Raw genomic sequence first — 26914 nt, forward strand, 5'->3', positions numbered from 1 at the left:
TTCTCGAACTTTGGATTACTTCAGACAGCTGAATTTCAGACTTTCCCTTTTCACTTTTCTCCAAGTGATTTCTTCAGTTCACTCAATTTGGATATTCATCACTTTTCACTCCTTCTTCTTCAGCAACATCAAATTGTATCAAATCATCAACAACATCCTGTGCATCCGACTCTTCTCCAATGTCAGTTAGGATAACTTTTAAGATTCCAACAGATTTTTCCTTTTCCTCAACCACTTTTCTCAAGATCCCTTCCGGATTGTCTTGATTCACTGTTTCTTCTTCTCCTTCTTCAGACAGTGCCACATAAGACCATTCCGGTGATCTGTACTTTTGGTTGGGTCTTCTAATTCTCTTTATCTCCTCAGGTTCTCTTGACTCCTTTTGCTCCTTCCTTTTTACTTCGTTTTGACTCGACACTTCATTCACTTGTTCAGCTTTCGATGTATTCCCTCTTATCAGTCTGTATCTCAGCCTCTTTACTCTGTTGTTAGGCCAAAAATCTCCTCTTACAACCTTTTTTGGTCTTGTTTCTGTATTATTTCTTTCTCCAATCCAAGTTCTCTTTCTCAGAACTCGACCCTCTGATTTTCCATTCTCACTTTCATCCGATTCTGTTTCAAATGCCTCTTGTTCTTCAGCAGTTTTCTTTCGCTCCACAGTCTTTTTCACCACTATTTGAGACTTCCCTACTTCTGTCCCTCCTCGGGTCTCCGACACGCAATCTTCTTGCTGTCTACTTGTCCCTTCACCTAGCTTGTCAAGAATATTCCCTACACCTCCTCGGGGGTCTTCCGCAATCTGTCTCTCTCTATCTTCTTCTGACCCTACTTCTTCAGGTATAATCTCAAGTGGTTCTTCAATCTCCTCCTCTTCTGATTCAGGAGTAATTTCTGTGGAACTGCTCTTTTCTTTTCTTTTTCCTCCACTGCTTTTTGGAACTTCAGGCTCTCTTACAGAATCTGATCTCCTTTCTGAGATTCTCAATTGTTCTCTTGAAGCCTTTTCTGCTTCTTTTCCTGAACTTTGATTTTTTCTCACTGGTTCTGGGTCTTCATCATCACTGGAATCTGACTCTTCAAAATACTCTCTACCAGTCCCATCCTTTGGGTTTGGAACTCTCAGAGTATGACTCGCATGCACCCAGTTTTTCACACCAGGACACTTCACTGCAGTTGTCGTAGTTAGAATGACTTGTCTTGGTCTTCCCCACCTTGGAACCAAGCAATTTCTTCTTCTGTGAACTTTAATCCTCACCCAGTCTCCTGGACTCAGATCATGAGCTTGCTTCTTCTCAAGTGTGGTAGCTTCTTCTCCAATCTGGTGAAACACAGAATGAACTGCGTCAGCCAGGCCTTTACAGTAATCCAAAATCATGTCATCAGTTATTGTCATCAACTTATTGACAGGCACATATGCATGTCGCATTGCACGTCCCATTATGATTTCATGCGGACTTAAACCAGTAGTTCTATCTGGAGTAGATCTAATAGTCATTAGCACTAGAGGCAAGACATCCGGCCATTTCATACCAGTGGCTAAACACATCTTACCAATCCTGTTCTTGATTGTGCCATTTATCTGCTCAACAACACCAGAAGCCTCTGGTCTGTATGCACAATGTAGCTTCTGCTGTATGCTCAATGCTTCACAAATCAAACTCATGAGTTCATTATAGAAGTGTCCACCTCTATCAGACTCAATCGTTACCGGAAATCCGTACCTAGGAATCAACTCTCTTAACAGTAACTTTGCCACTGTTACTCCATCATTTCTCCTAGTCGGATAGGCCTCAACCCATCTTGAAAACAAACAGACTACCACTAGTACATACCTCAGTCTGTTCACTTGGGGCATTTCAATGAAATCAATCTGCATTCTTGTAAAAGGACCTCCTTCTCTGCCTATTGTTCCCAGACTCACCACTGTCTTTTTCCCAGTGTTAAATTGCTGGCAAATCAAACATCTTTGACAGATACTTTCTGCAATTGTCCTGAACTTTGCATTGTACCAGGTTTGCTTAAAAGACCTAATCATCGAATCCCTTCCCAAATGTCCCTGGCCATGATACATCCTTGCCATTGCTGACAGCATGGAGTTTGGCATTACTGGTCTGCCATCTCTATAGACCCAAACATGGTCCGTCTCTCTTGGGGCACAACCTGCCTTGATCCAATCTTTCTTTTCTTCCTCCTCTGCCTCATCCTGCAACTGTTTCACTTCATCCCACGTCTCTAAGACATTAGTAAACATCACAGAACAAAAAGACATTTCACCTTCTCGTTCCCGATTAATGGACTGGTTATTCTTGGCACAATATTGAGCAATGTCATTTGCATAACGGTTGCCCACTGTCACAAAATCATCTCCTTGTCCATGAGCAGCACATTTTACAACTGCTAATTCTTTAGGCAGCTGTATCGCCTCAAGTAATTTCCCAATCACTTCAGCATTCTTTATTGGAGTCCCACTCGACGTCAAGAAACCTCTTTGTAGCCAAAGTTGGCCAAAGTCATGCACAACTCCAAATCCATACTGACTATCAGTCATCACAGTCGTTCTCGAATCTTTCCCAATTTCACAAGCTTTTGTCAATGCCACTAATTCAGCAACTTGCGCAGATTTCACTCCTTTCAATGATGATGCTTCCATTACTTCTGAAACCTTACACACTGCATATGCTGCACATAGCACACCCTCATCATTACTCAGACATGATCCATCCACAAACAACACATGATCACTCTCATGCAAAGGAAGATCCCTTATGTCTGGTCTCGGTTTTGTACAGTAATCAAGCACATCCAAACAATTGTGATCATCTTCTGTTTTCACACCCACATTTTCAATATCCGGCAACAATGTCGCTGGATTCACATTCACACATCTCTCAAGTGTCACATTTGATGCTCCCAGAATGACTTTCTCATATTTAGTCAATCGACTATGTGACATGTATTGAGTTCTGCTTCTTGTCAAAAGAATTGCCACATTATGAGGTACGAATACCCTTACAGGATATCCCATTATGATTCCCTCACTCTGTTCTAGGCTTCTGCATGTTGCAGCCACAGATTTCAGACAACCTGGTAAACCCACAGCTACAGGGTCAAGTGTCGATGAGAAGTACGCAATAGGCCTTCTCAGTAATCCATGCTTCTGAATTAACACTGAAAGTGCACATCCATTTCTCTCACTGCAGTACAATTCAAATTCCTTTTCATAATCTGGCATACCCAAAGCAGGAGCTTCACACATTCTGCTTTTCAATTATTCAAATGCTGCCATTTGTTCTCCATCTAGTTCCAATGGGTCTGTCATCTCACTTTTTGTCAGCTTAATCAGTGGCTTTGCTATCAGCGAAAAATTAATTATCCACTGACGACAATAACCCACCATTCCCAGGAACATTCTCACTTCCCTCTGGGTCTTTGGGGCCTTCATTTCCCTGATAATTTTGATCCTGTCATCAGTCACTTTTCTCAGACCTTTCTCAATATTGTGTCCAAGATAATGCACCTCTTTCTTGCAGAATTGCAATTTGGCTGGAGATACTTTTAACCCTCCATCTGCCAGATGATTCAGTAAAGCTATAGTATCTACTTCACAAGCTTCACGTGTCTTTGATGCCACAAGTAGGTCATCAATATACTGCACTAGTACTGAGTTTTCAGGCATGATCAAACTCTCCAATGACTTTTTCAATAACTGATTGAATATTGAAGGACTCTCTGTATACCCCTGTGGAATACGACACCATGCTAAAATACGCTGGCCAAATCTAAATGCAAAAATCGGCTGGCTGTCATGATGCAATGGAATTGAAAAGAAAGCATGACACAAATCAATCACTGTATACCACTCAGCATCATGTGGAATCTGATACAAAATCACTGATGGATTTGGTACAATAGGACAACATGCCACCACAATTTGATTAACTTTTCTCAAATCCTGTACAATCCTGAACTTCCCATTAGGCTTCTTTAGCCCCATTATCGGTGAATTACACGGACTACTCAGTAGTTCTCTCAGAACTCCCTGCTGAATCATTTTCTCAATTATAGGAGTTATTCCCTCAATTATTTCTGGTGTCATTTTGTACTGAGGAATGTTAGGATAAGTAATTCCCTCTTTCACTGAAATTTTCACAGGATCTACATTATTCATCAATCCCACATCCTCTCCAGTAAAATCCCAAACTGTCCTTTTCACTGTGTCTCTCAGTTCTTGAGGCAAATCCTCCGGATCAAACACAGCATATGCACCAATTAACTCACTCTCTCTATTTTCTAGAGTCATTCGGTACAAAACATCCTCATCTGGTGTTTCAAAAGCTATTCCATCCAGTGTACAAAAAATTGTACAATTCATTTTACAAAGTAGATCCCTACCTAACAGGTTCACTGGACTTGTGTCACAGACGATAAATCTGTGCATGTCTGAAAATTTCCCTATTTGTACTCTTACTGGTTCAGTAAGACGTGTCCTGATTTGTGTATTGGCTACACCAACTACTTGGATTGCTTCATCCGAGAGAGGAAGATTTCTAATATCTGTTGACCTGACAGTTGATCTTGTTGCACCTGTGTCTACTAAAAAAGTAACACCTTCTTCATTTATTTTTCCATCCACAAATGGTCCTGCCTGGTCTATTTCTAGAGTTGCACCAAGTATGCACTCTTCCTCCTCTCTTCGGCACCGTCAATAATCACCCTCAGACTCACTCCCTTCATTCTTTAACAAGTACTGTTGTACCTGGTTAGAACGCCTTGGTTTGTTTACCTGCTCATCATTGTAGAATCCCGAATCCGGATTATATTTTTGTGATCCTCTATTCTGCGGCAAGGGCGGTTTTGGCTCTTGACTCTGTTGTCTCACAACTTTCTGTTGTTGCTGCTGTTGATTATTCCCCTCGTTCTGCACCTGTTGATTTAAGGATTTTCCCTCATTATTCACCAATGGTGGATTGGTACACTCAGATCTCCAATGTCCCAGTTGGCCACAGTTGTGACATGGGAACTTTTTTTTAGCTTCCTCAAGATTCCCCTTTCCTTTCCCTGCATACCTAGGTCTATTCCCTGCATTATTTCCTGCATTATTCGCCTGTTCCACCAACTGTGCTTCCTGTCTTTCCGCAACTTTCACTTGTGCCCACATTGCTTTCTCTTTCAGCTTTCTCTGTTTTGCTTCAATCTCATCACTGAAGTATTTTGCATGTCTCAGAATCTCATCTATTTTCTTACTCTGCCAATCCACAGTATGCTCACGAATTCTTTCACTAATCTCAGGTCTCAGGCCATATACAAATCTGTATACAAAATGACTCAAATCCTTGTCACCCAGGTATTCATCTCCACTGAATTGTTTAAATGCCAGTATCAGCCTCTCGTAAAAAGCATGAACTGATTCTTTTGCTTCCTGATGTGTTCGATCTATTTTAACCCAGTCTGTCTCTTTTGGAGGTACTTTATTTTTCAGGTATACGATCACCTGCTCATATTTTCTCATTACTTCTGGATCTGGTGCTCCTGTTCTCTGATCTCTTGGATATTCCTCAGTAGGCCACCTCGCAACTATTTTACACTCAGCCCACAAGTCTGCTGGAACAATTATATCAAACAGACTATTCAGGTCAATCCACAGCACTTTTGACAATTTCACAAACCTGTCTACCTGCCTATACCACTCGACGGGCTTCTCTCTCAATCGAGGGAAATCATTCGTAAATGATAAAATATCCTGTCTGGTCCATGGAACATGTACATATCCTCCTCCAGGTATTTCTCTCATAGGATAAGTATCCACTGGTTTCTCTTTTTCTCTCACGGGAAATGTGGAATAAGTCCTATCCCCTGATTCTTCTCTCTTTTTGTACCACCTATCCTTCCACTTTTCAACATCACCCCATTTTCGCAATAAAGCGATCATCTCTTTAATCTGTCCTGTTCTACCAGTACCATTCAAATTTTCAATATCTTTATCTGTGAAATCCATCCTGTAAGACTTCTGCAAAACTTTCACTTTATCAATGTCAACTCCATAGTCATTTGCTATTGCTCTTAATCTGTCATGTGTATTTCTCGCTCTCCAGGTGCTATTTTTACACATAAACAACAATTCACCATCATGATGATTTTTTAGAATTTCTGTTGGAACTGTCCCTGCAACAAGCTCTTCTAATTCTACACGTAACCTAGCAACATCAATTGCTTGTGAATCTTTATCCCTCTTTTGAAGAACTTTCATCCATTCATTCAAATCTTCAGCTGTTATTTCAGTAGATTTTCTCACTGAAACCACTTTCTTCTGCGGTTCTAAAATTGGCATCCCTGAACAACTAGCTTCACCAGCATCCAGTCCTGAATTAGACTGTACCTCTAATCCTTCACTACATGTGTCATGTCTGAATTTTCCTGCCCTTTTTCCTGAATCTCCTGAAGGACCAGCCAAACTTGTCAATCTATTCCCAACATATGGAATAACCAAACCATTCTCACCCGTCCTCTGCTTATCAAAAACAGGCATAACCGGACCTATGGTTATGGGTACCGTAACAGCGTCTAGATTCTTTGTCAGTTCTTTGATCTTTTCAGTCAACTCCGATGTAGTTCTGGCTAATTCTCTCGTATTTTCGCCACTGCTTCTATTCTCTCTTTCCCTGAAAGGATTACCACTTCTTAACTCAGGTGTCACATTTTCTGTCTCAATGATACGCACTGCATCTCTTATCGGAGAAACAACTGGTGTACTCTCTTCTGGTTCCGGTCTATATGGAGGTGGTCTTTTGTAAATCATGTCATTTAAAACCTCATCCTCATATTCATTAACTCCATATCTTCTCACTTCTGCCTCAGGAACCCTTTCTGTTCCCTCTTCAACTGTTCTCATAGGATATAATCCTTCTGACATACTAGCATCTCGCCATCTTGTCATTCGATCATGATGAGTTTCACGACCATGTCTCCTCCCGAACATATACCTATAGTTGCCTCCAGACCTTTGTTTCTCTCGCTCATGCACTTCCTCTTCCCATTCCACTAAAGCCTCGAACTGTGTCGGCCTCGGTCTTGGGTCAAGACATAACATCTTTTCCCGTAAATTTTTCAACACGGCCAGATTAAATGAACCATGTTCTGGAACTGCTAAAACTCCATCTTCCTTGGTATACCTAACCCAATTTTCCAACCATATACAGGTATGATACCCATATCTCGCAGCCATGAAGGATGCAGGCGTTTTCGATGGAGGTAACAATTCACCCTCTCTCGTTTTAACATCTTTATCCTTGTCGAACCAATTTTTAATCTTTCTGAACAAAGATTTTTTCTTTTTCTCTTCTTGGTAATAAATTTTTAACGTTTACCAAAACTCTCTAATCCCTTCCGTAATACAACTGCACAATATGATTTTTTTCAACCAATAACAGCGCGACTCACACTAACGCACCAATCCTGAAGCGTTTACGTCACTAGAATAGCTCTTCCAATCCTTGCGCGGCTCACACCAACGCTCCAATCTCAGCGCGAGCACTATTCTGATCTAATATCCAATCAGAGCGCGGTCTGTCTGACGTCAGCAGTCGCTGCAGTCGCTTCTGTCTCCTGTCTCTTGTCACTCGTCTACCCCTCCTTTACAAATTTTCTCAGTAGACTCCGTGTCAAATTTTGCAAAATCTATTAGTTACAACATATAAACATCTCCATTGTCTGCTTCGCTAACCACAGAATAGTAAAGAAAATCTATTTCACAAGAATCCCGTTGACACAGTAGCACATCCCTCTACTCTGCCCTTCTAACATACATTCATTAATTGTTTCCTCTAGGGCTTATCCAAAGAGTCTTACAATCAACTAAATATATGAACATTCACGCACATTCATACAAGAAAATATAGTACATACACACAGAATCCTGCTTTTCCCGAGAACAGCGAACAATCTGCTCTACTACAGAATTATACCACACATTAACCAAGCAGCTTACCTCTACCCAGTTTCTCAAACAAGCTCAGAGAATACCTATTACTTCTCTCGCGATAAGCTTTAACGGCGAACCTTACGGATCCCTGGGACTTAAAACCAGAGTTTCACAGATAACCTTCACTACCATACGCACTCCTTATATACCAGAAATATTTCTAATAGTAACATACGACAATGTCACTGATTCCGAACCCAGACAATGTGACGCGCAACTTCAATTGTCACACGTTTTCTTTTTCCTGCATACATACAGGACCAACAATCCCGTCTTTCCCGAGAGCAGCATATACTTCCCTCTGCCCTACTACGGAACTGCTACTAGCTCCCAAGTTCCAGAAGCACTACATATAACTCAACATGACGACTCCAACATATAGTATTAGTACATATATCAACATCAATCAATAATCAATAATCAATAAGCTAATGTACAAGCAATCTAATCAGATCAAGACAATCATCAATAACCATCCTCACTCTGCTACCAGGAACTTGATGCAGATTGGGGTGTACAAAATCTCCCTACTTCCACGGATAGAGTAATTTCACAGTTACACGCACATACACTCATCATACACTAGGGCCTATTTCACTAACATACACTCAAATACTCCACCAGCACTGAACCTGTGGAAAGAAAACTCCTAAACACCCCACATCTACACTGAGGTCGATAAGACCTAGTTATTGTAATTGTCCTGAGTCATAATCTAAACAATCTATACAACAATAATCAAATAGAGTACTCAATAATTGACAAGAAATAATCATCAACACCGTATTTAAAATTATGATTCTTTATCTAAAATTAGTCAAAAGAAATTAATCAGAATAAATCATTTTCTCATAATTACCTATTCTAGCTAAATGTCAGAATGGGTCATCAGGACAAGTCTCTCAGTAGAAGTCTCCCGAGTCACCGTTCTCACAGCATCGATCCTCACCAACGCAGGTTTGGGAAGAAATGGCAAAGTGGCCTCCCACCCTCTCTAGGCTAACAATATTTATAATGAAACTTGCAATATTAAAGAAACATTAAATGTTCTACACGTCCGCCGAACCGCTGAGCAAAGCGAGCAGGAAAGGATGTAGCATCGCTACATTTGGAAAATCTCCGCTCAGAAAAAATCACAAAAATAAAGACAGAACAGGAACTAAAAAAATTGTATCCTTTAACATCCACATTTCCTCAGTGCTAACACGATGACTTCAGAGTCCATTCAGTTCATTCTTTATGGCTCCTTTGTCCTCCAAGGTTATTCAAACATTTCTTGGTTCTTGGAGACTTGCCCAGCACTGCTACTGTCCTCACGGAAAGTTTTAACCAAGCGAAGACTGTGGTCAGATGATTCAACCATATTCAGCAAGGCCCTCTCATCACAAATCTTTCACTCGAGGCCAGGCTGCAAACGGCGGACATTTTACGCTAGGCCAAAATGGACCATCTTAATTAAAAGAGACAAAAACAACGTTACCACAGCATAGTGATTAAACAGTGTTAACCCCACTAATACCCTTATGTGTATGTAATTATCTAGCTTTTGCAACACAGAAAAGCATTAATTCAAAAAGCGTTTCGTGCTTTAAAATAAACAGCACTCAGCAACGTTTATTTAATAAAACATGCACATTTATTAAATAGCAATACGAAAGCATTCCCTCGTGTTGGTTTTCTTCTCATTAGTATATTGGTAAGTTTAAACATATACACAAAACAAATAATTAATAATTTAATAATTAGTAGTTTTAATTATGACAAATAGACAAACCAGAGCTTAAAAACCCAATAGATTTTCATCAGAAAATCCTGCTCCAGCAGAGTGACCAGTTGAAGTCAGGGAGCAATGCGACCCAGATTTAAACGATTGCCGCCTGATAGGTATTGTGGATTGCCAGTCGAAGCAATCTCTTGATATGTGCAGAGAGACCAGGACAGATTTGCTTGGATTCAGTCGTAGGCCGGAGACCCGTTCAAAGGAGCACAACGCCCAGAGGCACTGGGGGCCAGATTGAGCCGGTTCCGCAAGGAAGAGAAGAACGTCATCCACGTACAAGACGATTTTGTCTTCCTCGGAGTCTGGCCACCTCCATCCCTGAATTCGGTCATCGGACCGAATGAGACAGGCCAAGGGCTCCCTTGCTAGGGCGAAGAGGAGGGGTCAGAGGGGCTAACCCTACCTCGTTCCTCTTCTAATGGGGAACATTTCTGATAGTGCCCCATTGACGAGCACCCGCGCTGGAGGTCGAGAGTACAAGACCTTAACCAGGTTGCGGAAATGTTGGCCTAGACCCATCTTGACCAATACGTCCTCCAAGTATTGCCAATAGACGGAGTCAAAGACCTTTTTGAAGTCAATTAGGAGAAGTGCTAAATAGGGGGTTAGTAATTGGCGATTTTCTAGGAACAGGTGAAGGCGTCAGAGGCCTTGCCTAGTCCCCCGTGGAAGCATAAATCCACACTAGTCGGGATGGATCAATTTATTAAGATAGGGTCTCAGCCGGTGGGCAAGGACTGAGGCAAATATTTTAACCTCTGTGTCTATGAGTGAGATTGGGCGGTATTCAGCGATTTTCACGACGTGACTGTTTTGAAGAATAAGTTTTATTTGCGGTGAGAAAATTATTTTTTTCATTTTTGTTTGTATTTCAAGTATTACAAGCATTAGACATTTTGAGACAATTCTGTCCTCGAACTAGTGAGGAGTTATGGCCACATCTACCAGCATGTCTCAAGCCCCCGCATTTTTATCTGAGAAGGGAGACCCAATTCTTCCATGGAAAAGATGGAGGAATTTATTTTGACTCGTACATAGTGGCTATTGGGGGAGAAAAATGTTCAACTTTCAGAAAACAAGCCATCCTGTTACATAACTTAGGTGTGGAAGGTAGAAATATATATGATAGCATCGACCTCATAACAATTGGCAATGGTGAGCCTGCTAACGTTTACGAAATGTGTATGACCATGCTAGAAAGCTACTTTGGGCCTCGCATCATTGTGGTTTTGGAGCGCCACAGGTTTTTCACGAGAACTCAGTGTCCCACTGAGCGTGTAGGGAGCTATGCTGTGTGTCTCAAAACCCTGGCACGCACCTGTGAGTTTGGTTAACTTTCGGATTCCCTTGTAAGAGATCAACTTGTACGGTGTACCAACAGCTCCAGGGTACAAAAAAAGCTCCTTTCTAAGAATCCCACGTTAACCCAGGCCATTGCATTTGTTGAAGGTGTTGAGAACACTTCCTCTTGGGTACAGGAGATAAGAAAGAATCGTGAGGATAGTACCCAAAGCCAAAGTGAAGGCACAAAGAAGGGCCAAGATGGTGTACGCACCCTGTCTGATTGCGACAATGGTGAGGAATTAATTGACAATGTTGCTAGAGTGTCACATGATCATAAGAACAAGAGTGTTTCAAAAAATCCTCGATCTCTGACTGCAACCCATAGAGATAATCAACCACGCACGCAACATGATTATCTCCAACATCAGCGTTTTCCTACTCTTGACAAAAATCCCAATGATAATCAAAGGGGACGATGTTATAGGTATGGTAGTTATTCCCATTCCTCTGCTTATCCCAATTGCTTTTCCAGAGACTCTGTGTGTAACAACTGTGGGATTAAGGGACACTATGCCCGAGTTTGCAAGTCCTCCAAGAGGAATCGTGCAACTGACAGTGTACCTGAAACAGTTCGTACTGTAATTGTCTCTAGTATTTCTGAATGCAATGGGGACGTTGATTCTGAAAAAATATGCATGCTGTTTTGTGACATATCTGTAGATGGGAATGAGTTCAGTGGCGTGGCTGATTCAGGTTCCCCCTTCACTTTAATTAGTAACAAGCTATGGGATGAGAATGTTGGGCTTGAGAATGTAGAACTGCTACCTCTGGACATCTCCCCAATTAGTTATGGTGGTTCTCCCATAGACATTGTTGGGTATGTAGTTGCAAAAATTGTGTTCAAGGAGAGGGAAACTGTGGGGAAAGTATATGTGGCCAAGAGGGGAGACAATCTACTTGGATGGAGACACCAGCGTGACTTGGGTATAATTTTGAACCCAAGTGCCAAAAATCCGCAAGATCAAGTCATGTTGACTGACAACATGCACAGTACGAGTGAGTGTTTCGAAGAATTTCCTGAGGTGTTCACTGACACGCTTGGTTGCCTCAAAGGTTTTGAGCATCGAATCATCTTGAAGGATGCTGCTAAACCTTGTGTGCACAAGGTGCGCAAAGTACCAAATCTGAGGATTGGACTGTTGAAGTGTGAGCTTGATAGACTACTAAAATTGGGGGTGATTGAGGAGATTGAGGCCTGGGAGTGGTTGACTCCAGTAGTTTTGGCTCCCAAAGATGGTGGATCTGCTGTGAGGATGTGTGTGGACTTACGCGGACTAAACGAGTGGATTGGGGTTGACCACCAGCCTTTACCAAATATCTCCGAGTCTATCAGTCTGTTGACTCTGGGAGCTTACCGATTTTTGAGGATGCCCTTCGGGTTAGCCTCGGCAGCGGCATGCTTCCAGAGGATTATGAAAATGGTTTTGGGGGACCTGCCAAATGTCTTGTTTTTTCAAGACGACATTTTGATTTATGGAAAGGATGAGAGCGAACATGGAGTTGTCTTGAGGTCGGTTTTAGAGATATTGAAAGGAAGAGGACTCACGGTTAAGAAAGAAAATATCGCATTGGATTAAGGTCTGTTACCTATCTTGGGCACGTTATTTCAGGAGATGGTATACAGCCCAAGATAGAACTTTCAGAGAGTATCGTTGAGGCTCTAACGCCTGAAGACAAAGAAAAAGTCAGGTCCTTTTTAGGAATGGCCAAATTCTATTCTAAGTTTGTTAAAAATTTCGCTAGCGTCGTTGAACATATTAAATCTCTATTTAAAGAAAGGAGTGCATTTTAACTGGTCCCCTGAGTGTGAAGCAGCTTTTGATTTGGTTAAGTCAGAGCTTGGTCAGATACCAACTTTGGGACATTTTGACACCAAGTTGAGGACAATTTTGACTACTGATGCCAGTTTGAAGGGTCTTGGGGCTGTGCTTTCCCAAGTAGTTGATGGAGAGGAGAAAGTTGTGACTTTTGCCTCTAGGGCTCTCAGAGAAGCGGACGTGAATTACTCTTGTATTGAAAGGGAGGTGTTAAGTGTATTCTGGGCAGTAAAACACTTCAAATTTTATCTTTGGGGAATTCCGTTCACTGTTAAATCAGATCTTTGCCCCGTTGTCCAAGTTTTTTCGTGTAATCACAGTGACCACATGACCCCTAGACTAAAAAGGTGGAGCGAAGGTCTACAAGAGTTTAATTTCCGGGTGCAATACATTTCAGGCCAAAGTAATAAGTCAGCTGATTGCTTATCACGCCTGGCTTTGAACAGTGAACAGGATGTTGAGGAATTTGAGTGTGTGAATTGGCTGCCAGAATCCTCGCTATCAAGAGAGGATTGGGTAACTTTTACCAGTAATGACAGAGTGTTTTCCTCCCTTAGGGTTGTCATTAATAGGGGTTGGCCGGAGTACAAAAATCTTGATTCTGATTTGAAACCTTTTTGGGCTGTAAAAGATGATCTCACCTTTTGTCAAGGATACCTCATGAGGGGGGACAGAGTAGTTCCACCTGATGCACTGAAGGAGAAAGTAGTGAATCTAGCTCATGAGGGGCATTCAGGTAGGAGTCTTACCAAGGCACGTGTCAGAGAAAGATATTGGTGGCCTGGAATGGACCGAGAGATGGAGAAAGTAGTCAAGGATTGCCATCTGTGTGCCATTAATGACAAGTCTCATACCACAAGTCATACTCCTCTTTCCCCCGTTGAGGTCCCTGATGTTGTGTGGACCAAGTTGGGATTAGACATAATTGGTCCATTTGAGTTAATGCCATCTCATGAGAGATATGTTGTCCGCCTTGTCGATTATACCTCAAAATGGGTTATCTCTAAATGCACGAGTGCTGTCAATTCTAGGTCTGTGATCGAATTCTTGAAGGATGTGTTTGTATCAGAGGGAATTCCTAAATACCTAGTTACGGACAATGGGGTGCAGTTCACCTCCCATGAGATGAATGCATTTCTTGAAGATCTAGGGCTTGTTCATCAGAAGATAGCCCTATATTCCCCACAAGCCAATGGTCTCACAGAAAGGATGAATAAGGTTGTCAAGAGTTGTGCTCAGCGGGCATTAGATTCCAGGATTTCTTTCAGCAGTGTGTTGAGGGAAACCTGGTGGGCACACCGCACTGTTCCCAATGCCATTTCTCAAAAATCTCCTTTTGAAGCCTTACGAGGTAGGGTAGCCAACTCGAAGCTTAATCCAGTGTGGTTTCCCATTCGAAGGGAAAGGGTTGTGTCTGATGATTTAAGAAAGATCAAGTTGGCAGATTACCAGCAGAGATACAAACTGCAGTATGATGATAAGATGTCTGTCAGGGTAAAGAAGTGGAATCTGGGTGACCGTGTTTTGGTAAAAAAAACTTAAACATGGTCACAAAGGTACGTCTAATTTCCATGGTCCATTTACCATCATTGATATTAGGGAAAATGTTGTGGTCCTAGACAATGGCTGTACATGGAGTATGTCTAGGCTTGTCAAATTCACTGAGACATCTCACCACACTGCTGCTACCCCTAATCCTGTTTGTGTAAAGGGGAATGATAACATGGATTGTTCGAACAGGCACAGGCAGCCTCCTGTGAAATTTAATGATTACATTTTGTATTAGATGTGTTGTTAATGTTTATTGAACATGTTTCATTTTTCTCCTTTTATTTCTGCATTGTTTAAGCTAATACATAACAATGGTCTGTATTTATATCTAGTTCTTTGTATCTTCTATGCCTTGTGCCATTGTATTTTTCTCTCTTGTTTATTTCAAATCCTCATTGATTTTGTAAAGGGGATGTGTTGTAATTGACCAGCTCGAGCTGAGCTGTGGAATGTTAGAATGCCTTTGCTTCAATAGATTGTTGTGAGGCATTCTGGCCCTGGATGCGCTGCTGAGAACATCTGTTACCTGTCGGTGGTTGTACCGAATAAACAGCCTCTCCTGGATTCCTGTGTTAGGGGTTTTTATTAGTCGCTTGGGCCTCCAGGAGGGTTATATGGCTGTCGTGAGCCAGACGTTTGAGTTTGAGGTGGCCTTTGGCAAATCCACGGATGGTGGCCTTGCCTGCATCCCACAGGGTACCTGGAGAGGGGACAGAGCTGTTATTGGTGAGAAAGTTTTGCCGAAGCTCTGTTTCAACTGCTTTTTTAAAGTCTTTTTGTCCTGGAGGAACCATGCATTCATCCTCCACGTCGGGCAGATTGTGTTAGGGGGGTTCCCCATGTTCAGGAGCATGGGTGAGTGATGCAAGATGCCCCTGGGAAGGATAGCGACATCTCTGATTTTCTGGCAGTCATTAGCGGGCATGGAAATGTTGTCAATTTGTGCATGAGTGTGATGCGCTGCAGAGGTGTGAGTGAAATGCTTACTGTGGGGATGCCAAACTCTCCAGGTGTCACAGATGCCCAGGGTATTTGCCCAGTTTACTAAGTGCTTAGCGTGTGTGGTCCTCGCGGCGGAGGGTGTGCTTGCGATATCAAGGTCTGGGTGCATAACCGCGTTGAAGTCGCCTCCAACTACTGTCATCCTCAGTGGTAGAGAAGCAATAAGATCGGCCGTACGCTTCAAGGTCAATGTGAGCATTGATGGAGGAGAGTATATGGAAACTAAGTTAAGGGTGTTCCCCACTATTGTTCCACTCAAAGCCACGAAACATCCCTGAGGGTCATTAGTGGCCTGTGTGAGTAAGAAGGGGAGATTGCGCTGCAGGAGAACTGCAACACCCTGTGATACCCGGGCAAACACTGAGTTCCAAATTCTGTCATAGCCATATCTTGCAAGAAAGGGACAATTGTTGCCCATGAGGTTGGTCTCTTGAAATAGGAGTATGTTGGAGGCTTGGCGTTGGGCATATCGCAAGACTGCCATCCGTTTAACCCTGTCGATCAGCCCATTGACATTCCATGATAGTATTCGGAGGGGATCTCCGCTATTACGTGTACATGTCACAGTGGGTGTGGGTGAGCTTGGAGGCCTACGGGGCCTGGGCTGGATGTGGGATTGGTTGGGGTATGCTCTAGCTGCAAGGCGATAATTGTAGCACAATCTTGCGGGTAACATAAGTGACTATCATGCTGCAGAACAAAAATGCTAGTGTGACAAACAAAATACAACGACAAAAACTCGGGACAACGGTCCCTACCCTCCTCCCAAGCCCCTCCCCCAACCTATACTTCAAGGACAGAAGCATCCGTCGTCCCAATTAAGTAAGGTTAACTGACCAAACTAAAACGTTCGGGTTTGGAGTTGCGTGGAGGACCCCTCCTTACATAAAGCTACTCATTATCTCGGCAGAAAAAAGCCCATGGGTTTTAGTAAGATATGGCCATTTGAATGTATCTCTGTTGGTGATTCGTTGGACAGTAACGCTCTGGCCTGGCCAATCACTCCAGAAGCGCTGGACTACGAGAAAGGTCCGACTCAGCAGAGTCGATGTGGAGAGTTTTAGGTGAGGTGCTTCTGGTTTCGAAGCGGTCTATGGAGCCGGATCGCTGCCAGGAGCGGGAGCTGTTCAAAGGTGTCCGGTCTCCAGCGTGTAGATCGGCACACGCAGGTGAGCCCGACCCGGCTCGGCGAGCTTCTCGCCCCCTGTGGGAAGGTGTGCGCCTTCTGTTCGGCTTGGGCGACCCCGCCTGGGCACCCCCAGCTCGGGCACCCGGGGGCGGAACCAAGGTGCCCATACTGAGATGGTGCTCCTCGGTCAGCCAGGTCCAGGCCGTCTCAGGAGATTCGAAGAAATTTGTTTTATTTTGGAACACCACTCGGAGGCGGGCTGGGAAGAGCAACCTGTACTGGAGATTCAAGGCACACAGTTTCTGCTTCACTTCAATGAATCAGCGCCTCTGGGTCTGGACCTCCCGTGTGTAGTCTGGGAAGATTAGTATGGAGTGGCCACGGTAGGTCAGAGTCTTTTGGTTGTGGGCCTCACTCAGGATGGAGTCTCTGTCCTTAAAGTTGAAAATCCTGGCAATTATGGGCCTGTGTGGTGTTCCAGGTGGAGGTCTGGGAGATAGAGAGCAGTGGGCCCGCTCCACCGTAAGCCATGTGGACAGGGAGTCCTTTGACAGCCAAGATCTGATCCAGTGTTCGATAAAATCTCCCATTTGCCCCTGCTCCGTTTCTTCCGGGAACCCCACTAGGCGAAGGTTATTACGCCTAAACCTATTTTCGGCATCTTCAGCCCTTTTATGTAGCTTCTTAGTGTGAGTCTGTAGGCAGGCTACTTGTTATTTTAGTTGAGTAACGTCGTCCTCGACGGTAGAAAAGTGGGATTCAGTTTCTGTGATATGGGTTGTCGCGTTTCGGAGGTCCTGCCGGGGGAGAGACATGTCTACTCGGACCTCACCAATCTTATTTTCAACTGAGGTCTGTGAGGCGCTGATCGCTTGTAGGATAGTGTTGAGATCTGCAGCAGTTGGGGTAGGGTTATCGGCGGACCTGGCCCTTGTCCCCGGGTCAGTGGTTGTATATTCATCGATTTTGGTCTGTGTTTGGGGGAGGCCTGGGTCCTCGGTCTTTCCCCATGATGAGAGCTGGTGTAGGCAGTTCCTGTTCTGGGTACTCCGGGGTGTAGACTATTGTATTTGAGGAAGGGGGATAGTCACTGTTTCTTTGACCTGTGTGCGGAAGGAAGGGATGGTTTGCACTCCTTAAAGAGCGCATGAATGTTTGGCCGGTCCTCTGGGGCTGGCCAAACATTCATGCACACTTTGCATGTTCTCCATGCAGGCTGCATTACATCTACGGTTGTAACAGACATTTTTGATCCGCTAGGCATCAGCGTCTGAGTTTGTCTGCTCTATCATTTTAGGATCTGAGGCCTTCAATACCAAGCGAATCACCCACAACCACAACAAACTGATGTGGGGCTGGGTTTCTGTCAGAGACCAGAGTCCTCTGATCACAACCTATCTCAGATGGCCTCTACAACCCAGCAGCAATGAGTCAGTCACCACTGCCAGCCCTAGGTGGAATGAGAAGAGAAGTCTGCCATTGGTCCAACCATGGTCAATCAGCCACCACTGCAGAGCCCGCCTTTAACAGCCAGCCAACTTTCATCAGCCAGTGGTAGGGGAAGACTGGAACACCCAACCTCCTAACATGTGCTGCCACCACTGCCACCACTTTCGTAAAAATTGAGGGACACTAGTGAGGCCAAAAAGGACCACCGCAAACTGAAAATGCTTTTGGCCTACTGTGAACCGCAGATAGCACCTGTGGCTCTGTAGGACAGAAATATGGAAATAATCATGCTACAGGTCGAGTGCTACCATCCAGTCTCAGGATCCAGGGCAGACAGAACCTGGGCCAGCATGAGCATCTTGAATTTGTCCTTTCTCAGGGAGGTGTTAGAAATCAAACGTCTAAAATAGCACGGAAAAACACTCAGTTCCAACTGCCGTGGCTGGAACTCTCTCTATGGTCACTTTGACTTAAAAGACCTGCTCTTACTGCATCAAAACATACATGTGAATCTCTATCAGCTGTCCTTATGCTATTTAGAAAGAAATGAAAGGGCAGAGCCCCGCATGACAATTTGGAAGACCAATCTATCTGAAGTGATGTCTTGCCAGCCATGAAGAAAACAGCAGAGCCTCCTGTCAGGGTCAGTCAGCCTAAGGCATTGCTTCACCATTGTTGCAAGATTCATAAGGTTCGCCGTTTTAGATCAAGCAGGAACTTGCCCCACCACTGGCTTCCCCGTTCTGTTGCAAAACGACAGATTCACACATTGCGGAATTTCAAGATGGCCGCCGGTGATAACTTTGAGGTTGCCGGTCTAGTGTATGTTCCTCCTCCTCAGCGCAGCTGTGCTCGCGACTGCAATCGCGGCAAACTGCGCTCTTCAACTGCCTTTTGAGGGAAGACGGTCGCATTTATCGAGCGTCGTTTTCCCGCATTGGCAAATTCAGAGTTAGTGAGTAGTGAGTTGTTTCCAGCAATACCGTTTCCGCGGAAGGTAAGGCTATTTACTCTAAGCCTATATTGGATTACAGCCGAGTCTGAAGGAATGTTGGTACAGCGTTTGGGTTCTGACTAGAAATTTTCCACAAGTCCAGGCCTGTTGTTCACAAGAAGGATTCTTATGCTCCGTAGTCAGTCTACATACCTTGCAACGCTCAGTAGGCAGGAGTGAGCATTGCTAGAACTGAGTCTTCATAATTCTAGTTCCTTGGAAGAAAAGTAGAAAGCTGCATATCCCTGCCAATGTTTAAATGAGAACTTTACCTAAGAAAAGTAAGAGAGGCAAAAGGTTAGAAGAGTTATTCACAAGGAACCTTCAAGTAGGTGTAGTTATGTGTATATATATATATATATGTATAAAAATACTTACCAACTTAAAGAAGAACTCTTCCTCATTTTAAAACGCATCTGCATACACCGCCAATAGAGGAGTTCTTCAACTGAAAAAGTAGAAAGAAAAGAATGTACAACTGCACTTAGAGTGAGCAAGGTAGACACAGAAATATACCCATAGAATGAGCTGAGAGTAATCAGACACACACCTAATTTAGGATTGGAATTAATTAGTATTCTCTTAATCAACAGAACCACTGAGTAGCAGAAACAAATAGGAAGCATCTACAAGAGAATAGACAGCCACTTAACTAAGACAGGTAATCACAATTTGGGAAGATAATGTGAAAGATAGGGAAGATAAATTACAACATTTAAATGTTAATGTAGATCTGTCTTGCAGGAAGAACTCACCTGAATAGAAGCATTCCTGTCCAGTAGAAGAAGACGTGGCGTATCTCTTTTCTTTCCAACTCCCCTTTCCCCCCCTTTAGCTGCCTGGGTATTGTATATATACATATATATATGTGTGTACATGCTTGGGTAGCGGAGTTGGGGAATTGAGGAATAGTCATCGGCTCCTGCGAAAGCTTGAAGTTCTGAGACTGGTACCTGACAGATTGAAGTGCCATTTTCAAAATACTTCTGCCTGAGCAGGATGGCGGAGGGATTCGATGTTAAGGCCCTAGCTACAGTGTTGGAGGGAATACAGACACATCTTAGTGAGGCAATGTTAGAAAATAAATCCCTGAGAGAGGAAGTTAGAAAGTCCAGTCAGGAAACTCTGTTCTTGCGACAAAGGGTGGAAGATTTATCAATTAGTTCAGCTTCTGGGTCAAAGGAAAGCAGATCTCAGTCTTTTGCTCCAGCCCCTTCGGCGGCAGAACTCACCACGCAGGTCATACATGCTATATCACACACTATTCCCCTTGCGGCTCCAGAAAGATTTAGTGGGGATCCCCCATAAGGCTCAAATTTTCCTTACACAATGCTCTTTACATTTTCTCTGTAGACCAATCATTTTTAAGGAAGATCAGTCAAAGGTGGCGTTCATGTTGTCCTACCTGAGTGGAGACGCAGCAGCCTGGTCAATGCCTTTGGTGAATAACAATGACCCAATTCTGTACAACTTTGATGAGTTTAAGAGAGAATTTTTGCGAATATTTGATAGAAGAGCTGTGTCACAAACCACGGATAACGAACTGTTGGATTTGAAGCAAGGAAACAGAGATTTGGTGGCATATTTGCCGCAATTTAATAAGTTAATAGTAGAGACTAATTGGTCCGAAGCTAAGAGAGCTTCAATTTTTTATCGGGGTCTCAAAGATGAGATAAAGGATGGTTTGGCGCAGATTCCCAAGCGTCCTACTGATGTTTCTGAGTTAATTGATATAGTTTTGCAAATTGACCAACGGCAGTGCGAAAGAAAGAGTGAGCATCGAAAGGATGTCAAGTCTTTTCCTCCCCGTTTCAAGTTTGAAGGCTCAAAGATCAAGGAAGCACCCACTGAAGAAGAACCTATGCAGATCAGCTCTGTTCATGGGCCCTTATCTAAGGAGGAAAGGGAGAGAAGACGATTGGGCAAGTTGTGTATGTACTGTGGGGATTCCGGGCATTTTGTAAAGGAATGCACCAAAAAACCTAAGACAGGCTTCACCAGTAAGAGGAGTTGCTCTGGTGGGAGCTGAAGATAAGTCGACTCCTGATCCTCAGTTGGTAGCAAATACGTTACAATCTTCGACGCCTCATTTAATTGTTGCAAGCTCCATTGAGTTTGGTCATTCCAGATTGAAGGATATCTCAGTAATGATTGATTCAGGAGCAACGGGCAATTTCTGTGACATAGGCTTTGCAAAGAGGTTGGGAATTGCCTTTGTCAAGAAAGAAAGACCTGAAGCAGTCCGTGCAGTTGATGGTACCAATTTGTCCTCCGGCCCCATTGTACATGATACGGAGGTGATCAGATTAACTGGGCCAGGTAGTCATGTGAGCACTTTGAGATTTAGTCTCATTGACGCACCCCAATTCCAGCTTATTCTGGGGCTGCCGTGGCTTACGGAACATAATCCAAGGATAGATTGGGCCAAAAGAACGATTGAAATGGATTCTGAATATTGTAAAGGTAATTGTAATAATTGGAGTACAGAGTCCTCAGCACCTTCACCTCCTCAATATTTGGCTAGCCAAGCCAAAATGATTTGTGTAATGGAGACACAAGAGATTCCAGAAGAATACTTAGATTTGGCTGCAGTTTTTGACGAAAAAGAAGCCAACAAATTGCCTCCGCATCGTGAATACGACTGTAGAATAGAGTTAGAACCGGGAGCTTCTTTGCCATGCAGTCACATTTACGCTCTTTCAGAAAAAGAAAATCAACATCTTAAGGAATATTTAGAATTGTATCTGGCAAATGGATTTATTCGTCCTTCTCAGTCACCAGTTTCTTCTCCGCTTTTTTTTATTCCTAAAAAAGATGGAAATCAGAGAACGTGCATCGACTATCGAGCCTTAAATTCAGTAACTAGGAAGAACAGATATCCGTTACCATTAATTTCTGAATTGCTGGATCAGGTCAAGGGAGCACGTGTGTATACCAAGTTGGACTTAAGGGGGGCTTATCATCTTGTACGAATGGCGGAAGGCGATGAGTGGAAGACTGCCTTTCGGACTAGATTGGGACTATTTGAATATCAGGTCATGCCCTTTGGTTTATGCAACGCTCCCGCTGCCTTCCAGCATTTTGTAAATGATGTCTTGAGAGAGTATTTAGATCGTTTTGCTGTCGTCTACATAAATGACATTCTGATTTTTTCTGAAAATATGAAAGAGCACATTCAACATGTGTGAACCATCTTGAAGACACTCCTGGAACACCAACTATTCGTGAAATTGGAGAAATGTGTATTCAACGCTAGTCAAGTGGAATTTTTGGGTTTCGTACTCTCCCCAGATGGAGTTTCAATGGATGAAGCCAAGGTTAGGACTATTAATGAATGGCCCTCTCCTCGTAATGTGAAACAAGTGCAGAGTTTCATTGGTTTTGCCAACTTTTACAGACGCTTCGTTGATAATTTTTCTGAGAAGGTTTCCCCGTTAACTAGTTTGCTCAAAAAAGGGGTCAGGTTTGAATGGACCGATGAAACTGAAGAAGCTTTCAGTAGATTAAAGAAAGTGTTTACGACAGCGCCGGTGCTTTTGCATCCCAACCCTGAGGAGCCTTTCTTTGTTGAAGCCGATGCTTCCAACTTGGCAATAGGTGGAATATTATCCCAGAGGGAAAGGACCACCGGTCAGCTTCATCCTGTCGCATACCGGTCCAGAAAGATAACTCCCGCTGAGTTGAATTACTCTATTGCCGACAAGGAGTTATTGGCAGTCAAGGATGCTTTTCAGGAGTGGAGGCATTATCTCTTGGGTGCTCGACATGAAGTTACTGTGTTTACAGATCATCGGAATCTTCAGTTTTTAAAATCCGCTCGAACCTTGACTCCTAGACAGTTACGTTGGTCATTATTTTTTGCAAACTATAATTTTGTGCTAACTTACAAACCTGGTTCCGCCAATGGAAAGGCTGATGCCTTATCGCGTTTGGAGACAGGAGAAGATGTCCCAATTTTGGAAAGAGAACTGATAATTCCAAAAGAGAAAATAATTGGGGTGATCATGTTTCCGAAGTTTGAAGAACAGTTAAATCAAGTTCTAGTTACCTTTAATCTTGCAGATTGGGTCAAGGAAGATGAAGATCGAGAAATAAAGAATGGTCGACCTTATTTTAAGGGAAAACTTTTTATTCCCGATGAAGAACTTCAAAAGATGATAGTCCAACATTGTCATGATGATTTGCTGGCTGGACACAAGGGAGTAAAGAAGACCCTGGAATTGGTTCAACGTGAATTTTGGTGGCCGTCCATGGAAACTCAGGTGGGACAGTATGTTGCCTCTTGTGAACAGTGTTTAAAGGGAAAATCCGTTAGAATGGCTCCACAGGGTTTACTACATCCAGTGCCCCCGGCTCCTTACCCATGGCACACGGTATCCATGGATTTCATTGTAGAATTACCATCTAGTCAGGGCTTTTCAGTCATATGGGTGGTGGTGGATCATTTCACGAAAATGAATCATTTCATCCCTTTAAAATCTATTCCTAATGCTTCTCATCTAGCGTCTTTGTTCACACAACATGTAGTTAAGACACATGGAATTCCTAGGGTGGTTATTTCTGATCGGGCCCCCAATTCATTTCTCATTTTTGGAGATCATTTTTTTTTTTTTGCCCCGCGCCATATGCCTGGCCTCAGATACCAATGAGGCATGCGCAGCCAGAGTGAGCAGGTAATCAATCCTAGAGAGGCTACCATGCGCCCCGGAGTGGAAGGTGTATTGACTCTGTGTGGGGTGCCGGAGCCTCCAGCAGTCTACCAGGCCGAGTGTGTCTAGAAAGTCTGGAAGCCACTTCTGAGCCCCCCCCGGTGTCCCTGGGCGGGTACCTATCCAGCAGCCCGGAGCCGACAGCATTGAAATCACCCCCCACCACTAGCATACCCTCCGGGAGGTCCAACAAGGCCCTACCCAGATCTGTAAACGTGGAGGCCTGCAGGGCTGGAGGGACATAGACCGAAACCAAAACCAAAGTTCTTCCTTCCCACCTCCCCGCCACCGCCACAAACCTCCCCCTATCATCAACAATGGTGGAGTTCACCTCAAACGGTAGTGAAGCTCTAACTAGGATGCCCACACCCCTGGATCCAGAGGAGAATCCCGAGTGAGCTATGAATTTGTAACCTTTCCTATTAAGAGCATGGCAAGTATTACCTATAAGGTGTGTCTCCTGCAGTAGGACAACATCCGGCAAAGACCGTTTCAAGAACTGCAGGACTATCCCCCGCTTAATGCGATCCCCCAAACCATTAACATTCCAGCTAAGAACATTTAAACCCCTACCCCCCATCCCCACACCACAAGAGACCCACCCCACACCCGAAGAGCCACCATGGAAAAATCCTGACAATGATTACTGCGCCTTGCAAAAACAAACCCCCCAACAACAAACCCAAAATCCCAACTATCCCCCCCACCCTGCACCCCTGCTGCAGCTTACAAAGCCCCCCCAACTTGCAGTGTGCCTGTCGCCCTACCAAAACCCAAATCTACAAAAAGTACCCTGAGGGAGGAAAGAGCTCCCATCGTCCTCCCGCAACCCTCCGTATTGTACTGCAATCAGTTCAAGTCATCATCCGGAACCAAATCAAGTCAGTCCGGCTCCAAAGGCATCAACCCTGCCCATCCCGGCCACTGTCTCCGTCTGCGGCGGCATCCTCACCAGTCCGTCGTCGGGGCAAAGCGTCCAGCCATTCACCGGCCATAGCAGGCGACTCAAAGAAGAAAGTTCGGTCTTCATACACCACCCGTAATCTGGCAGGGAAAAGCATGGCATACTTCAAGTCCCTCTCCCGAAGCAGTCTCTTCACCCCCAGGAAGCTCAGCCTTTGCTTTTGCACCAGCTGGGTGAAGTCAGGATAGAAACTCACCGACGCGTTCTGAAAAGGGAACGGGCCCGTCACCCGAGATGCTTGCAGGATAGCGTCCCGATCTCGGAAGTGAAAGAGCCTGGCGACAATCGGTCTCGGTGGGGCTCCCACCTTGGGCCTCCCACCCGGCACTCTGTGAGCTCGCTCAACTGCGAAGAACTTCCCAAGGCCCTTAGGTTTCAGATGGTTAAGCACCAAGTCCTCCACGAGAAGGTCTACAGAAACCTCGTCCGAGGACTCCGGGACCCCGATAATGCGCACGTTGTTGCGCCTGGCCCGGCTCTCAAAGTCCTCGAGCCTACGGGCGGAGAGGTCACTCTCGGCCCGCAGCTTACGAACCTCAGTCTCAAGTTCCGAGACATCATCAGCGAGGCCCGTGGTCTTGAGATCAAGGGTTTTTACCCGTTCATTAGTTTTGCCCAAGTCCGCGCGGATCAGGTTAACGTCCACCAAGATGGTATCCACTTTGTGCGCCAGGGCATCAAACTGTCTCCCAATCGAGGCCTGCATCCCTTCGAGCGCGCCCATGACGTCCTGCAAGAGAGCTCAGAGGCCGGGGGTGAGGCAGTCTTCTGTCCATCCAGCGACTGGCTCGATCCACCAGGCGACCCCTTCTGCTGGGCATACCGATCCATATTATTGGCTTGAGTATAGGCTCCCCGCCTGGTAGCCTTGGGTTTCAGCCGATCCACCTCTGCTTTACCCGACATGTCTGGCTCCAGGCAGTCCGGTGCAAAAAGACGGCCCTCTCTCAGGTAGAGGGAACAGGAGAAGTCAGTTCTGCAATAGCCAGCCAGGGTAGGGCGCAGAGCGTACAGAGGATAATAAAGCAGCCGAAAGCACTCCCGGGCCAAGGCAGACAAAGGGCGAGAAAGTGAAAGTGAAAGGACGGGATCCTCCGTCCGACAGTTCACACCTCGCCTGGCCTCTGTTGTTCAATTAGAGGTCGGGCATCCAGCCAACGCCAGCCCCTGGCATCCCTCGGAGACAGGCCTCAATCTTCCGCCGTGCACAACTCCGGTTCCTGGTGGGCGATCCGAACTCGGGCGGCATCAATCGCCTCCATAGCGAGTCATCTGCAAGATGCCGTGCATATAAAACAGGATTGAAGACAGGATAGTCGACGGAGGGCGCGTGGGTCTCGGGAGCTCAAAGCTCACGCGGCCATCTTGGTCCGGCGCTAGGCTCCTCCTCCCTTGGAGATCATTTTTAAAGAGATTGAATATTGACTCTCGTTTGTCTTCCAGTTTCCACCCCGAGACTGACGGGCAAACGGAAAGAGTTAATCAGGAGCTGGAGCAATACTTGCGTTTGTTCCTGATGGATCACGAAGGGGAGTGGGCGGATATAATTTGGGAAGCCAAATTTGCTTATAATAATGCAGAGCATTCATCCACGGGTTACACTCCTTTTTATTTAAACTCAGGTAGACATCCAAACACTTTTGTGGGACGGCAAGAGAGTGATGTTCCAGCAGTGGAGGAAGTTGTTCAGAAGCTTCGAAAGGCGTACCAACGAGCTATAGATAATTTGATCAAGGCAAATGCCTCTTACAAGAAACAAGCTGACAAGAAGAGGCGTTCCAGCCCAATTTTTGAATCTGGGGAGGAGGTCTGGATTTCTACACGAAATCTGCATTTGAAGGTGAAATCGAAAATTTCAACCAAGGTACATTGGTCCTTTTGCAGTGGAAAAAATGATAAACCCAGTTAGCGTCAAGATTCAACTTCCTCCTAAACTTAAGTTCCACTCGGTGTTTCATGTCTCCTTACTTAGGAAGAGTCCGCCAAATTTGAGAAAGAAAGGTCCTCCTATGCCAATTAAAGTCCAGTCAGAATAAGAGTTTGAAGTGAAGCGAATCTTAGATTCTAGACTGAGGAGAGGAAAATTATTCTATCTGGTGGACTGGAAGGGTTTTGGTCCTGAAGAGAGAAGTTGGGAACCTAAGAATAATTTGCAGGCTCCACGATTGATTAGAGAATTTCACAAGAAATACCCAAA

Source organism: Triturus cristatus, chromosome 6 (assembly GCF_964204655.1).
Source record: "Triturus cristatus chromosome 6, aTriCri1.1, whole genome shotgun sequence".
Classification (NCBI taxonomy): Eukaryota; Metazoa; Chordata; class Amphibia; order Caudata; family Salamandridae; genus Triturus; species Triturus cristatus.